At 42.7% G+C, this 16,247-nt stretch overlaps 1 protein-coding gene across 1 annotated transcript in view; it reads left to right on the top strand.

Moving 5' to 3' along the window:
• The window catches only part of DPP6 (dipeptidyl peptidase like 6), a 544,817-nt gene that overhangs the window by 14,924 nt on the left and 513,646 nt on the right, over positions 1–16,247 (top strand). The gene's annotated exons all lie outside the window — the stretch shown is intronic.

The following is a 16,247-nucleotide window of genomic DNA, read 5'->3' as shown; positions in this document are numbered from 1 at the left end:
TGAGCTGACTGTACCCTCCTCCCTTGCTCTGGCTTGAGGTGAATTTTAGATTTTTAGAGCAGTGATATACACCATTAAAGAGTTTTGCTGTCTAACCAGGCACAGTGCTTCTACAAAGCTGCCTCTTCCATCAAATAAAGATGAGAAAGAGATCAGACTGAGAAAATCCCACTCTTTAGGAATGAAGAGCATGTTTTATTGATCCAGAACAAGGAGGCTGCAGTGCTGTACTGTTGGTGTGCATCATCCTCACTTGAGCATGGGTTTCACTCATGGACTGATAGGCAGCAATAGCTGGCTGCCAGTTTAAAGTCATGGCCAAAGACTGAGCTTGAGAGCAAAGTTCAGAAGAAAATGTGAGTGTTGTATGAGCAGTTAAAGCATATTTTGATGTTGATCTTTGGGTATAGCCAAATATCACAAGGGAAACTGGGGAAAACATGGGGAGCAGAGGTGGCTGTAAGGCTGTTCAAGCAGGATAGATTCCAGCATGCCAAGAAAATCCTGCAACAGGCAGAGAACAGGGATGGGCCAGCTGGCCAACACTGTTATCATGCTGCAATGTCTGAGCTGTGTTGGAACACAGGGTACTGAACTCTGACATGCCATTCCCAGCAGAAAGAAACTCCTTTTTCTCTCCTGTGAGGTGACATTTGAGTTAAATCTCAAGGCCAAAGAAGAGTTGCAGCACTGTATTTTTTGCAGCCAGTACCGCTGCTTTCAGCAGGGCTCTTTCACTCTCTCGGTGGCTGCTGAGCATTACAAACCCCCCATGGCACAGGGCACCAGCCAGGGCACGTCCACACATTTCCAGCTGAACAAGATCCCTCAGCTCTTTGCCTCCCACAGAACCCCAGGGGTGGAGATCCCATTTTCCAGGGGATCAAGCCAAGAGATCCTCATGTGCCAGTGGCAAGTACAGGCTGCTTCCTGACACTCATTATTTATCACTCTGTCCATCTTTTGTGCTACTTAAAAGGCTTCTTCTCTATACCTGCTCTGAACAGGTCTTAAGGCTGGCTGAAAATCAGGACTGTTCTGTGCAATTTGGTTGTACCTTGTGGCAGCAGCACATTAATTATTTTGTAATGAACCCCAGATGTAATAATAAATTGCATACTGAAATCTGTGCCTTTCTCTTCTTTAACTTCTATAACTTTCGTTGTGCTATGGGGAAATTACATGATTTTTTTTTCCTTTATGGAAAATAAACATTGTTGGTCCTGACTATTCCATTTTTGCCTGTCCCTTGATTTTTAGGCTGTTCTGTAGTTTATTTTCAGTTTGTGTTGATTTGTTTAGCACTTGTGGTGGGTTTGCATGTTTTCAAGATGAGAACCAATGTCAAGCTGTCCTTTTTTTGTTATTATTATTCTCTTCAGCTTTTAACTCAGATCTTGGCCTCTCTTTGGCAGGTTGAATAGACAGTGTTTGCACCTGTTGACTTCTGTCTTGGCATCAGAGGAGTTTTTGTTTCCAACCTGAGATTCTGTCTGTGAGAGGACTGTTTCTAGAAAGGCTTTAGCCCCCAACAGAAGAAGAATGAGGCCATTTATTTGACAAAGTTAGATATTCACGTATCACCTTTTAAAAATCCTAACCAAAATATATACACTGATATTTTTTTAAGAATGGAATTATCTAATTGGATATTTTGAAAAAAAATTACAATGGTATGCATTTAATCTGCCCTTTTCAATCTGAAAATGCTCAAGTTGCAGCCTCCTTGGTTTTTAGTTACTCTGTAATTCTCTTTAAAAGTTCCTTTCACAGTGCTCTGCAGAAATAAAAAGAAAAAAGACATGCAGAGACTTTGTATGCTAAGGAGGCTACTTCAGACAGAGGCAATTAACTGGTGCTGTACAGCTCATACAAGAAAATCAGGAGATGTGAACTGAAGATGAGTCTTTGAAAATGTGGTTAACAGGCAGAGCTTGAAAGCCTCCCACTACAGCAGACTGGGCTGAGGGCACTGGGCCTTGATTCCTTACCCAAGATGAGGAGCTTGGTTCCTTCTAGTCTCAGATTGACAGGGATGAGATAATTTTGCTCCATGCTGGATGAAAGCAGCCCAAAAGTCTTCTACATAAAGGTTATCTGTGATTATCCATAATTTTCCTTTTTTTTTTTTCTTTCAGATCTCATGTATGGAGTTATGCCCTTCACTCATAAGACAGAAGTAGCAATATGTATATTGATATAAACCAACAATTTAATGAAGTTTAGTTGCATAAAATTCAGTGGCAAGGTACACTTGATTATTTACTGCATGGAGGACAGAGTTCAACAGAACTGTCAGGGGGATCCTCCTCTTCAGTCATGAGATTCAGGAGAGAACCCCTTGAATTCTACACTCCTCAGAGATGGGTTCAGGTGCAACTAGACCCAGACTTAGTCTCAGAGGACATTGCCCTCCTTACCTCGTCTTAGAGAAATTTTGATCTCCTCTGTTATTTGTATTTTCTCCCTTGAAAATGTCTGATGTTTCACAAACTCTCTTTTCTACTCACTTTACTAATTAGTATGGTTTTGCAGATCCGCTATGGAGATTTGTGGAGGTTAATTATGAAGGTTACTTGCTCAGGAACTGTGGACCTGGAGACATTATTTCTTTGGCAAAATCTGAGCTTTTTCCTTCCTTCCTTCCTTCCTTCCTTCCTTCCTTCCTTCCTTCCTTCCTTCCTTCCTTCCTTCCTTCCTTCCTTCCTTCCTTCCTTCCTTCCTTCCTTCCTTCCTTCCTTCCTTCCTTCCTTCCTTCCTTCCTTCCTTCCTTCCTTCCTTCCTTCCTTCCTTCCTTCCTTCCTTCCTTCCTTCCTTCCTTCCTTCCTTCCTTCCTTCCTTCCTTCCTTCCTTCCTTCCTTCCTTCCTTCCTTCCTTCCTTCCTTCCTTCCTTCCTTCCTTCCTTCCTTCCTTCCTTCCTTCCTTCCTTCCTTCCTTCCTTCCTTCCTTCCTTCCTTCCTTCCTTCCTTCCTTCCTTCCTTCCTTCCTTCCTTCCTTCCTTCCTTCCTTCCTTCCTTCCTTCCTTCCTTCCTTCCTTCCTTCCTTCCTTCCTTCCTTCCTTCCTTCCTTCCTTCCTTCCTTCCTTCCTTCCTTCCTTCCTTCCTTCCTCCCTTCCTTCCTCCCTTCCTCCCTTCCTTCCTCCCTTCCTCCCTTCCTCCCTTCCTCCCTTCCTCCCTTCCTTCCTCCCTCCCTCCCTCCCTCCCTCCCTTCCTCCCTTCCTCCCTTCCTTCCTCCTTTCCTCCCTTCCTCCCTCCCTTTCTCCCTCCCTTTCTCCCTCCCTCCTTTCCTCCCTTCCTCCCTCCCTTTCTCCCTCCCTTTCTCCCTCCCTCCTTCCCTCCTTCTCTCCTTCCCTCCCTCTCTCCCTCTCTGTATTAAGTGTGGATTGCTGACAGGTCCAGCTCTGGTGATCTCCAGAGCTACTTCTCTGAACCAAACCTGTTCTCTTTGTTTCTGTAAATGGAATTTGTGGACCAAGGGCTGGGGGTTCAGTCACCCCTTGCAGGAACTAGTTTCAAGCATGTTTTATTAATGGGTTTAAGTAAATATCATTCATAATGGAAAAAATCAGTGCCTGTTTGAAAGCTGCAGGAAGAAGTCAGGAACTGCAGAATTTGTACTTGTACCAGAGGCTGTCCATGCATTAATTTGTCCAGTGAAAGAACAGAGGCTCCATGTCTCTGGACAATTATGCAGTGCCTCATCCTGTGACTCAGGGTTGGCTAAGCTGGCCCACTTTTGCTCCAAGTATTTGTAGGCAGAGCATTTTGACCATTTTCAGAGTTTTTCTTCCAGCACTTCCCTTGCTCTAAGCACACTGGCATGTGTGGCAGCTGCCCATGCTCAGAAATTTAATGCAGTAGTAACACGGAGAGGGTTTTTATTCTCAAAACACTGAGAGAGAAATATTTCAAGTGTCATACCACAGAATGCAGAAATAATTAATGGTGTCATTGGATACAGCTCTTTTTTTTTTGCTCATTCAAATTTTTTACATGAGGAACCAGTATATGTGAAAATCTATAAAGGATGAGGTTTCAGTTCTTCATGGTTTCTGTGCCTGAGTAAACTGCTGAGACTGGAGCTGACAAAAAGTCAGAATTTATCTTTCCTCCAAAATTTTGTCAAAATTTGTATGATTGTATAAACTGAGCTTTTTGAGGTATTCTCAATCAGGCTTTTCCTGGTGCAAATCTACTCCAGTGGAAAACCTCTGCCAGATCTTGTTAAAGAACATAAGGATCCTAAAACTATGACTAAGGAATGAAGTAATTGTCTGCTTGTGCATGGAAAGGAAAAAAAAAGAAAATCCACAGCAACAACAGGAACTGCTGTTTTGAGACTTCACATTTCTCCATCCATCCATCCATCCATCCATCCATCCATCCATCCATCCATCCATCCATCCATCCATCCATCCATCCATCCATCCATCCATCCATCCTCACTCTTAGCTCTTGGTCTGAGCAGAATTCCTCAACATTCCTGATCTCCATTTCTGGCAACAGAGCTTTAGCACGTATGTAGCCACATCTGTCTGGAGCACGCAAAACATTACACAAAAAAAAAAATTCAAGAAAAAATAAAATAAATACATTTATTGCTCATGATGGAAAGCTGTAGGTGTGTGGCAGAGGCATATTCAAACTCAAAATGCAAAGCCTGCTATCAGGGAGCTGAATGTGCTGTCAGATAAAGAAAAAAACACTGCAGAAGGCAGCACATTCATTGTAACATTCAGAAAGATAATATACTACAGATAAAAGACAAGCATCCTAATACAGAGAGAATTATACTTCCTTACAATGAATATGTCTTTTCTAACAGCAATGCTGAATTTTTTTGATAGGCTCTATTCCGTTCTTTTCCCTTGTTCATGTGAATACTATTTCTATCACAGTTAATTAAGCAGATTAGGGTTTGTGGGGTTTTGCCAGGCTCTGTGTTGTTTCTCCCAGCAGAAGTGGTCACTGGCTAAAAATTCTCCAGAGAGTGTCAAGAGTTGGCAGGAGGAAGTCACTGGGGCCTCGAGTTAAAATGGAAATGTCACAGATTTGCTGCAGTGAAGAAGCAAAGATGCTTTTTCCCCAATACTGACATCCCAGATGTGTTCCCACATTATTTGAAATTCATGGAAATTAGATATTTATAGCACCGTGCTCATTAATTCAAATAGAAATGGGTCCCAAATAGTAAGCAAATGTTTCCTACTTTCATGTGTTAAGCTCCAAGAGCCTATTCTTAGCTTATTCATTTCAGGTTGTGATCAAACTGGATTAAGATGTGCATTTATACATAGTTTGACACAGTGTTTGAAAGGTGGAAGGATAGTTAAGTAATTTCCATGGCTATCAAAGTATTTGCTTGTAATTAGCAACCAGAAGCATGAAAGGATTTGTTGCAGCAGAGCTAAATCTTTAAATAATGCCAGAACATTTTGCAAACTTCATCTCATTCTGGCCTCTGTGGTTAAGGCAAATGAACAGAAATAGAGATGAACCAAAGGAAAAAGTGATACTGGAGAGAAAGAGACAAAAATTCAGCATCTTTTGAGGAGATGTGTGTCAGACAATTGCTTTGTGCTTGGGTCACAGGAGCCTTGTATTTGAGATATGTGCTAGACATCCCTACTCTTCATCATAATAAACAACAAACATCCCTACTCTTCATCATGCCCCAAAATAAACAACAGACAATGTGTGAAAGGTGAAATCAGAGTTGCAAAGTGCCTTGCTCACAACCTCTTTGCAGGTTAGTGGCAGAAGGTGGGGAAGAGGCTTGTAGGTCCCCAGTTCCCAGTGCTGAGGCAGCCCTGACTCTGCTCAGCAGCTCCTCTCTGCAAGGGTGCAGGCTGAACCCCACCTGGCTCTCCCTGGGGGGATTTTATCCTGAGAGATCTTTGCCAGTGGATGGCTGGGAACACCCAGGTCCCTCCAGCTGCTGCTGTTGGACTTAGAAATGGCAGGGAGATGCAGCTTGGAACATTCAGGCCCGTTTTAGATGTGCTTGTGCTTGGTGCCCTGAAACAGCATGTTAGGGGAGGTCTTCTACACCTGGCTGCTTCTTGTAGTGGGAGGTTCTTCTGTGCCAGGAGGGGATTTTTTCCAGCTGACCATAAACTGCTGAGGAAAAAGTCCATCTCAGTGTGCAGAACAGATTTCATCTGTGCTCTGGAGAAACATGGAGTCTGCCACCAGGTCCATCTGAAGGTTCTGGCATGAGCCAGGGTGGCATGGCCCTGCCTCAGGCCTCCAGTGTGCTAGGCAAGATGATGGCCATCACCTTAAATGGGTTCTGATCCCTTCTGGTCCCGAGTCTGTTATCTCTGTGTCAACAGGAGGCTGAATTATCTGTTGTGGCCTGAGATCTGGGTGCCAGCAGCTGGCTGGAAGTCCTGTGCCACTGCAGCACGACTTGTTCCTTTCCTGGCTGCACTCCTCATGCGAGAGCACTCTTCCAATTCCTACCCTGTCAGCTGCCAGAACCAGCCTTTGGACTGATAGTGGGACTGAATTTACTGTCCCTGGCACCCCCAAGCACAGTTCTCCCTTCCCTGCCACTGCTTCCCTTGGTGGGTCTGTCCTGCAGTGCCTGGTGCTCGTGGGGAGGCTGCAGGAGGAGGGTTGGTGATGTCCCTGTGCAGAACAACCTGCACACTCGTGCTCACTGAGCCTGCTGGGCTGCCCTGGCTCCAGCAGGTGAGGGGTGCCTGGGACACTTCTGAGGCACTGAATCCATCTGGCACATGCTGCCTGCATCTCCTTGCTGAACCTTGGAGCCTCCCCAGAGAGGATGGCAATTGTTTTTTGGCAATGGGCCAGCACCTGTGTTAACCCCCAGTGCACCCAGGAGCAGTGGCTGTCAAGGGCCAAAACCATGCAGGTGATTGTGTTAACAATTTAAATTTGTGAAGGCCTCAGGACCAGTGCCCACAAATGGCCCTTGACTCTGGTTACTTTATTAACAGAGACATGTGGCCCTTTCCCTTTTTGGTGTCAGGGGACCAGTCTCACAGCCATGCCCAGTGCTCCTATGTGCACAAGGGGCAGGAAGATCCCAGCATTTGTGAGGGCTTAGTGAAGAGAACTATCCTTCTTAAAATCATGCCATTTCCTGATTTCTCTGTATGGCTCCAAGCTAGGAGTACAATCCAGAGGAAAACTTCTCCTGAAGTGTTTTACTGACTCTCACAAGTCAGTAAGTAGTTTCATGGCCTCTTTAGAGAATGGCAAAATGAAAGGACTGAAAATGAGCACTCTCATCCCAAAGGCACCTTGGCTAATTTTCAGTCTCTTTTCAAGGTAACCATTCTGTTACTTAGATGTTGGAGGCACTTGGGCAAAGCTTCCTCTTTAAAGACTCATGAATGGATAGACTGTGTGTCAAAATGCAATTTAAAAAGGCACATAATAAAAACAATATCATTCCATAACTCTCAGTACCATTAAGCTAGTCAGCAGGGGATGCAGAAGTCACCCAGGATAGAAAAAGCATGATAATTTTTCAGAAGAACATAGGCTGCTAAATTACTTTGCAGCTTCCAACCATCTGGGGAGAAAAATAAAGTACATTCATCCCTGCTTGAACTGATGAATAGAAACTGCAGAAAAGACTGGGTTTTTGTATTGCTGGTCTGCATGTTAATTCAGAGCCTGGAGCTGGTGGATTCTGCATCGACTGAGCATAGTTAGCAGAGAGTACGTGCTGAGAACTTGCCTCTGTCATACAGTGTGAATAATTTCATTCTGTTGGAAGTGGTTTCTCAATGGCCTGTACAGAGAGGAAGATCTCTAGGCTGGTTTTCTGTGAAAATGAGGTGTTATGTGACCACAATGTGTGTGTGAGTGCACAATTGCTTCTGCTTCTCTCCAGTAGCTTTTTTGATTCGACCGACCACTATCAGTTAGATGTGATGAAAGGTCTGACAAGCTCCATGAAAATCAATGGCTTCATAAAGGAGACTCTTTTTGTGCCTCCACCATATTAAAGCCTGCAGTATGGATTTGCTCACTGAGATACTGGAGGCACTGTACAGAGGAGACACAGGAATGCTCCAGTCAAGGAAGAAGCATCAGCAGGAGCTGATATTTAGTTAGACATCAGAGAATCTGGCCATGGGCCGCAGAAGACAAGACTTCAGTAGTTCCCTTGCCCAGGGAGCCAATGTCTTTCCCTTTTTTAGTTTCTCTCTGCTATTCCAGACAGCAATATAATGTTATTTTAAGGGCTATGTGTAACTAAAAATTAAAGAAGTTGTGGCATCCTGCTTAAGACTTCTGAGAAACAGCCCAGCAGAGAAATTGCTAGCAAAGAAACTGCCATCTAGACCATGCTGCCTTTCTGAGCTATCAGCACTGTGGTGAGGCATCAGGGGTCTGCTTCTGTCTTTGAACTTGTTTCTTTCTGCAAGGAAACCTTGGTTCCTTTTGGGGTGAGGATTGGCTGTGCCATGGCAGGGTTATAGGCCTTTTAGAACACAGGATCACTCAAGATCAAAAAATTAAAGGGAAGTGTGTAGTTTTTAGCAGGTTTTTCTCATTTTAGGGTGAGCAGGTAATTTGTAATGTTTCATGAGTTGCTAAGAAGGGTGGGATTCCTTGGGGAAATGGGCCCTGTACAAAGCCCCAGGTGTGTGAGGATTGTGGTGACCTAAAGGAGGCTGAGCTAACAAGTGGCAGTGGAATGAAAGTTGTTTCAATAGAAGATGCTGGGCAGAAAAAAAATTATATCTGGGTCCAGACTTAACATCGTTCAGTGCCTTTCAATAATATTGTTGTATGTGCAGGAATTAAAAGAGAAACAGCGATGAAAACCACTAACGAGCAGTTTGAGCCTTCATCACAAGATGTGATTGCACATGTGGGAGCCATGTACCCACATACATCTTCAAACAAGGGCTAACTGTCCTTCTTTGCATGAGAGGAACCCCATGTAAGCATTCATGAAATTATTTCACTATCATCCTTTATCATCCTTCAAATAATTTTTCTTTTTTGCTCCTTCATTGCTTTTCCTGTTCCTCTCATGTGTGCCTGTCCATGTCTGTGCTGTCTCCTCTCTGAAATTTGGGATTTCTGGTGCACAGTCTCTTTGTTTTTTAGACAGCACATTGCACAATGGGTCAGAGCCCATTCTTGATGAAAATATTGTATTACTTTAGTAATAATAATACTTTACACACACACACAGATCTTTACTCCTTATTTATTTTTAAATTCAAAGAGAAATGTGAACTCTCTGACATTTTCATAAAGAATATCCTAGGTAGAGTTGCTTGTGGGGTTTTGTTTTATTTTTTGGTCATTTTCCCCTAACTACAAGGGACTTTATCCAGAATTTTACAGTCTTTTTCATTTTCCTTGAGCTTGGTTGGAGTTTGGCTAGCACTTTATCAGGTCCTATTCCTGCCCTATTTCTTGAATCTTTCCAAGCATTTGCAGGATTTTTGGCAGTAACCCTCTCAACTATATCCATATGATAGAATCCTTTCCTACTTCCAACAGGTATCTTGGTTAACAGCAGCAGCATTTTACTCTTGATGCAAAACCCTGGTTCTCTTTGCTACAGGGAGTTGTGTACTTGGGTTCATCCAACCTTGCTGACAAATTTAAGTGAGAAGTCTGGTCCCCCCCAGGCTCTCTTCATAGTTGGTGGAGTTTGATGGATGTGCCCAAAAGCAGTTCCCTCCACCCAATATCTGAAACATTCATCACAAGGCTCTCTCTCAGAGCTTCCAGCCTCGGCCTGAACAGTGTCAGTGTTTGGCCACTGTGTTTCTTGAAACATGAAAAATGTTGCAGAACACTCATGTCATTCCTAATGGAAGACAGACCAGTGACTTCACTGCAGTTTCGATTTCTAATATAATAAGGAGCAAGATAATGCATTTTTTTTCATTAATAGCTTGTGGTTTATGACTGCATTGCTGCTGTTTATGTGGATAGCTGTGTATTTAACAAACTTAGACACGAGGTCATTAGATCAATAAATAGGTGGGGGTACAAGAGTTACAAATGAAGACACACAACCCATGGTCTTTGGGATCACCTGAAGTTTGGTGGAAAAGGAATTTGGTGAGAACTGGCAGCCCAGGGCAGAGTCTGGCCAGCTGAACAAGGCACTGATGATGTCATGACGCTGGACAGAAACTCTGCCCTGGCAGCAGGGCTGTGGTTTGATCTCTTTTGGAAAGGCCATAGCTGAACTCCTTAAGGCAGACCATTCCAGGACATAGACTGTAGTTAGAGGTATCTGCATTCTCAATGTTGTGCCCTGGGTCAAGAGCCAAAACCTAGATGGGATGACTCTGGATAATTCCTTATCTTTTTGTACACGTGAAAAAACTAAGAGCTTTAGCCCATGACTTTCGTGTGAAGCATCCATTCCATGTTTTGCATCCAATATTTCTAAAACCTGTCAGAGTATGTCTGAGGTGCAGCCGAGAGAGAATCTGCCAATATGTCTGGAGAAGTGATGTTTTATTGAAGTTATTCCATTGTTGTCTAATGCATTCTTTGTCATTCTGGAAGGCAGGAAGGTCCTTTCCCCTTTCTGCAACTGGAAACCTTGGCAGGAAATTCTTTGTCCAAGGTATTTCAGGAGGCCTCTGCTGGAAGGTTCAAGGTCCAACACTCACTTCTGAATCTGTATAAGATGCCATCTCACTTGGGATCTTTACTGAGGGGTTGGGACTAGCTATAAGGGTGGGTTACTTTTGACAAGGACACATTTAGGACTTTGAAATGGCTTCCACTCTACCCTCTTGGAGAGGGTGGACACAGGGATAGTTAGGAGGTGTTTGTGTAGTTCATTGATTTCAGGAAGGGGCAAGAATTTTATAACCAAACTTTGGGGCTGATAGACCCAATCAGAATTTTTTTTTTGTCAATAATACTGAGTGTTCAGACTCATATCTTTCAGCCTCTGCCTTTTGCTGTTTGTCAGTTTCTCTTCCTAACTCTATCTGTAGTTAATAATTTAAATTTTTCAGGCTGGCTGTTCACTTTGTTTTGCTCTGCACTGCATTCTTTGAAAAGGCATGGGAGCTTTCCTTGGTATGATAACAAAGAATAGGTATAATATACCCAGAGAGGTCTTATCACTGTCTTACAGTGTATAGCAATTACAGTAGTGCTTTTGATTTATGGTATATCCTCCTAGCAACCACACATTTTGTTTGCCACCTTCATTTCAGCTGCACATTGAACTAACTGATTTGGGATTTTTTTTTCCTCAGAGTGAAAGTCCTTAATCTCTTAAACACCTCCAAAACACTTTCCTGATCTCTGAGCTAAAACTTTTCATTTTTATCATGTTTTATTCTTTTATTATTATTACTTTTTTTTTCATTTTGTCTAGACCTACTTTTTTTTTCATTTTTGCATGAGCTTTAAGCTTGACCACTTTACTGATTTAATACCTGACTGTACATTTTTTAGATTTGAGGCATTGATAGAGGTACTCTGTGTCTACTTCAAGCTGGTATTTGCAGAATTACCAACCCTATTCAATTCTTCTGTGCAGAGTAAATGCTGGCACATGGAAAGTGTTTACTCCATCCACAAAACATCCACTCTTTGTGTTGCTATTGCATTTCTGCTCGGAATGCCTTCAAGGGGAAAAGCACTTTCCCCCTCCCATTATCCACTGGGAAGAGAAGCACCATTCAGAAGAGCTCATTTCTGTTGAGTGGGTGCTAATTTATTATGGCGTTCTAAATTTATGTATAAACAAGTGTTAATTTGAGAGCAGGTGGCTTTTATAGTGACAGAGGCATCTGTAGGGGGCTGATTCTAATTTCATTTCTTCATATGAGTTTCTGTGTCTAGAGCACAGCTACCACTCAGCCCATAGCCAGTGTGGGGACAGGTGGGGACAGTCACAGGGAGGACCCACTGGCTGGTGAGATGCAGCTTGACTGGAGCTGTTTCCCCACATGAATTGCTCCAAAGGGGTTTTTCCTGGTCCTGACCTTTCTGTGCCATAGTTATTCCCATAGACATAAACTTTAAGGCTCCATCCTGGCAAAGTGTGTCCAGAGAAGGGCATCAAAGCTGGTGAAGAGCCTGGAGCACTGATGGGGAGTGAGTGGTGCTGTGGGTGTTTAATCTGGAGAAAGGGAGGCTCAGGGGGAACCTTACCACTCCTTACAACTCCCTGAGAGTGTAGCCAGGCATGGGTCAGTCTCTTCTCTCAGGCAACAGGGAACAGGGCAAGGAGAAATGACCTCAAGTTGCACCAGGACAGGTTTAGATTGTACAGCTGGAAAAACTTCACTGAAAGGGTTGTCCTACATTGGAACAGGCTCCCCAGGGAGGAGGTGCTGTCACCATCCCTGGTGGTGTTTCAAAGATGTGGAGGTGTGGCACTGAGGGACGTGGTGTAGTTGTGGACCTGGCAATGCTCAGGTGAACTCAATGACCTTCAAGGTCTTTTCAAACCTAAAAGTTTCTGTAGTCCTTAAAATAAGCAAACAAAAAAAATTGAAAGGGTGCAAGCAAATCAAGTCCTCTTTAAAATGCATATTTAATTTGAAAAGCAGTGGAGAATTAAAGCATATGGCTACAATTGGGTGTTTTAACACAGTTTACAATCCAGGAACCTGCATCCCTCACGTGGAAGGCTTTGAAAAGGTTTTTTTCTTCTAGGGGTGCCTCATGGAGTAGGATTTATCCCTTTACAATGCCATTTGTAGGGTATGTCCCTTGCCTTTTGTTTTTGAGGAACAGTAAAAAAATTCCTTGGTAAATTTAGCACAAGCCTTTGGAATATGTTCTCTCATTCTACATGTTTCAGACTGTATTTACTTTTGCAAATATTTTCAATGGATTCAAATTCATGATGCAAGAAAATAAGGAAATCAACAGGTAAAATGTAATGTTAAAACTCTAGTAGGAAAATGTGGGAAATGGATTTGTAGGGGCATGTAGGGACACCAATTTTGTTGGATTATACCCTTTTCTGACCCAGAGACGGGGCAACTGAGAAGCATTTCTAAAACCTTTATTCCATTTTCAGTTGCATGAGAAGGGTGAGACAGTACAGATTGTTCCAGTTCACGCCATCACAATCAGAAGTCAACTGTTTCCTAATTACAATCCATTATAAACATTTCTTGGCCTATCAGCTTTTGCCACTTAATACTGTTAGTGTCTTAAAGCCAATAATCTAAAATTACTCCTTGTGGCTCCTACTACAATGCATCTTTCACAGCTCTATTTCTCCAAAGTATCTAATCTGTTTGCAAGTCCATCCTTTGAAACTTGTTTCCAGTTCCATTTCTCCCTCAACAATGTCTGTCCTACTCCATGGAATTTGTAAGTCATTGTTTTTTATCTCAGAGCTTGCATACAAGTACACACTATGTGAGCCTTCTGTCAGGCTTTGGGAATTCTCTACGAATCCATTTCCCACATTAGAACACTGAAAAATGTCTATGCTGTATGAGAAAACATTCTGTTCTGAAATGTAGTCCAACATGTGTGTGTGATATGAGGGCTATAAAAGGTCTGTGCAGACTGATCCCAGATCTTTGGAAATGAATAATTTCATTTTCATACTGTTCATCTGAGTTCATAATTTTTGGCATTTACACTATCAGGAAGAAGAGAAGTTTTGTAGTAATTCTGCTGAACTTCAATTAAAATTGAATGTATATTACACTAAATTCAAAAGAACAACCATTACCTTTATTGTACATGGGGATATATTTTCTCCTGTGACCTTGACACCTTAGGTGTGTGCCCCAGGACATTTTCTCTCATCATCTTAGTTCAAGCAAGATGATTATGGGGATAATTCTTTTATTTATATAAAAAGAAAGGAAAAAGAAACCTGTATAAAAATTTTGGGCTTTTTCTGGCTTAATGCTTTTTACTGTTAATATATAATGTACTAACAGAGAAGATATTTGTGAAAGATGGGCATGTGAAAGATTCTACCAACTCTACCCCAGCTTTGATGCTCTGCATCCCAGTTCAAAAACTTACAGAAGGAATCTCAGATGCATTGGAAATTGATTTGGAAACGTTTCCTGTGTTTCTGAACAGAATAAGCTTTGTAACCTTATTATAGGAAGATCAGATGCTGTGAATTTGAAGTAAACAGCAGTAGCACAGTCTTTAAGAGACAGTGCAAGAAGCTAACAGAGTGAATGGTGCTGCAGAACTCACAACTTTAATTTGTAGATCATTTCCTTGGAGAGATACCCTTTCCAGTGGGTATTTCTGTGTATGGTAGGAGCTCACACTTCACTTCTTCCTGCTGGCTGATGGCTGGATTCTCTCATCCCATACAGTTTCAGCATCAGTGCAGAGTAACACCCAGTATTGCTTCAATTCCAGTGGATTCCTGAAGGAATACTTATCCCACTGTCTTTGTTGTTTCCTGCTAACTACTGACCCTGAAATTCATAGCTCAGATTAGAGAGATTAAAAACCAGGATGAAGAGGAACATCATGTGTTCAGGTGAAAAGATTCTTTTCCATCTTTCACCCACTCAGCCATTTTTTGCTGGCCTTTTCTTCTATCAGCAGGGAAAAAGAAGTACAAATTTGTAAAGCATTTAGTTGTATTCATCTCCAGGGAAATTGCATGTGTCTGAGGGCCCAGGAGCCCTCAGGGCTTTTTAACTCGTGCTGTTTCTTGGTACAGTGGAAGGATGATAACTCAGGATGACACAATTGCAGGACAGTGATTATTAGTTAACTGCAATGAGTTTACTTTTGGCAAGAGCCAGGTCACATCAATGGTAGATTTGAAAACCCCACCCTCTGTCAGTACCAGCCATAGCCTTAAGGTGTAATTGTCACAGACAGATAAAAATCCTGAAAATTTTAAATCACTGTGGTAGCACAAGCTTTTAATTTTCATCTTTATAATTTTGATGGTTTCATTACAGTTGAAGTGTTTGTGTGAGTTGTGACTGAGACTGCAGAGGTTCAAGCATACACTGAAGAAAATTTGGATTTGGCCACGCTGATTTCACTAATTTGCCAGTCTGACCCCAAGGCGGGAGGGGCACTGGAAGGAGCAGTGATGGATGCTGCTCTGTAACTTCTCCTGAAAGGAGCAGACTCCTGCTGCCCTTGTGCCGTGCTCAGCAGAGCTGCGGGTGCTGTTCTGCCATCCTGCCAAAGGAGGGTGGCAGCACTCCAGCAAAGTGTTTTGTGATGAGCGAAGCTTTTCTCTGAGTGCCCCGGCCCTCTCTGGATTTCCACGGTGCCCTAGTCTCACCCTCCCCCTGCAAAACTCAGCTCAGCTGTCCCATGAGGAGGCTGCTCTGCTCCAGGGACAGTCCTGGTGTCACCTCTGATCTCTGTCCCTGCGACTGGGGAGGGAGCTGAACCCAGGCTTGGTAAAAGTTATATCTGCAGGAAACTTTCTGCTCTCCTTGGAGACTCTTTTTTGTTTCATCACTGATGAATTAACTGTCTCCCTTTCCATTTGCTGTAAGAGAAGTCACCTTTGTCACCCTGAACTCTGCAAAACATCCCCTTCTGCTTCAGAGGTGCCTTTTCTCTAAGGCAGTCTGGTTCAGATAATTAGCAAATTCTGAAGAGCTGCTCTTAACTTGCACTTGTGTTTGAAGGTGGGTGTTTCTGTGCCAGACCTGGAGAAGTTCATTGTGTATCCAAAACCTGACAGTTTTTCCAACATTATCAAGTCTTCTACTAAAATATATCCTCTCTCCACAGAGAGATGGACAGGCAAAATCCACAGAAGGCTCTTTGATAGCATGTGTTCTACTCATGGCATTCTTTAACAGCCTGCAAATCTGAATTTCCCTTCCTAAACATTTCACCAGCTCTGAAAGACACATAGCAATCTCTGACACACACCAAAGAAAAGTAAAAAATTGCATTTTCCCTTCTCTGGGGAGCTATGTGCCATCTTTTCCAGAAACAGTGCAGGCTTCATGGTTTGGTTGTAACTAAATGCTTTCAGTACTTTCCCCCTCTATTATTGCAAAATACTTTATCTGACCTTGAAAAGAATTATGCTTTTATGCTCAGACCAAAAAAACCCAAAAAAACCCAAAAAAACCTTCTAGTACAGAATGGAGCTGTAAGCCTCCTCAGCTACATGGATTACTGAAATCACATCACCTCTGTCCTCTGTTCATTGCACTGACTGCCTATATAGAGCAGCAAAGGGATTATGCAACTCTCTAATAGATTGGCTGTCATAACAAGACCCAAAATCAGGTGAGTTTGGTCTAAATTTGGGTTGTTGTGAGTGCTTTTCAGATA

This window comes from Prinia subflava, chromosome 1, assembly GCF_021018805.1.
Source record: "Prinia subflava isolate CZ2003 ecotype Zambia chromosome 1, Cam_Psub_1.2, whole genome shotgun sequence".
Taxonomy (NCBI): Eukaryota; Metazoa; Chordata; class Aves; order Passeriformes; family Cisticolidae; genus Prinia; species Prinia subflava.
This window is presented reverse-complemented; position numbering and strand designations above follow the sequence as displayed.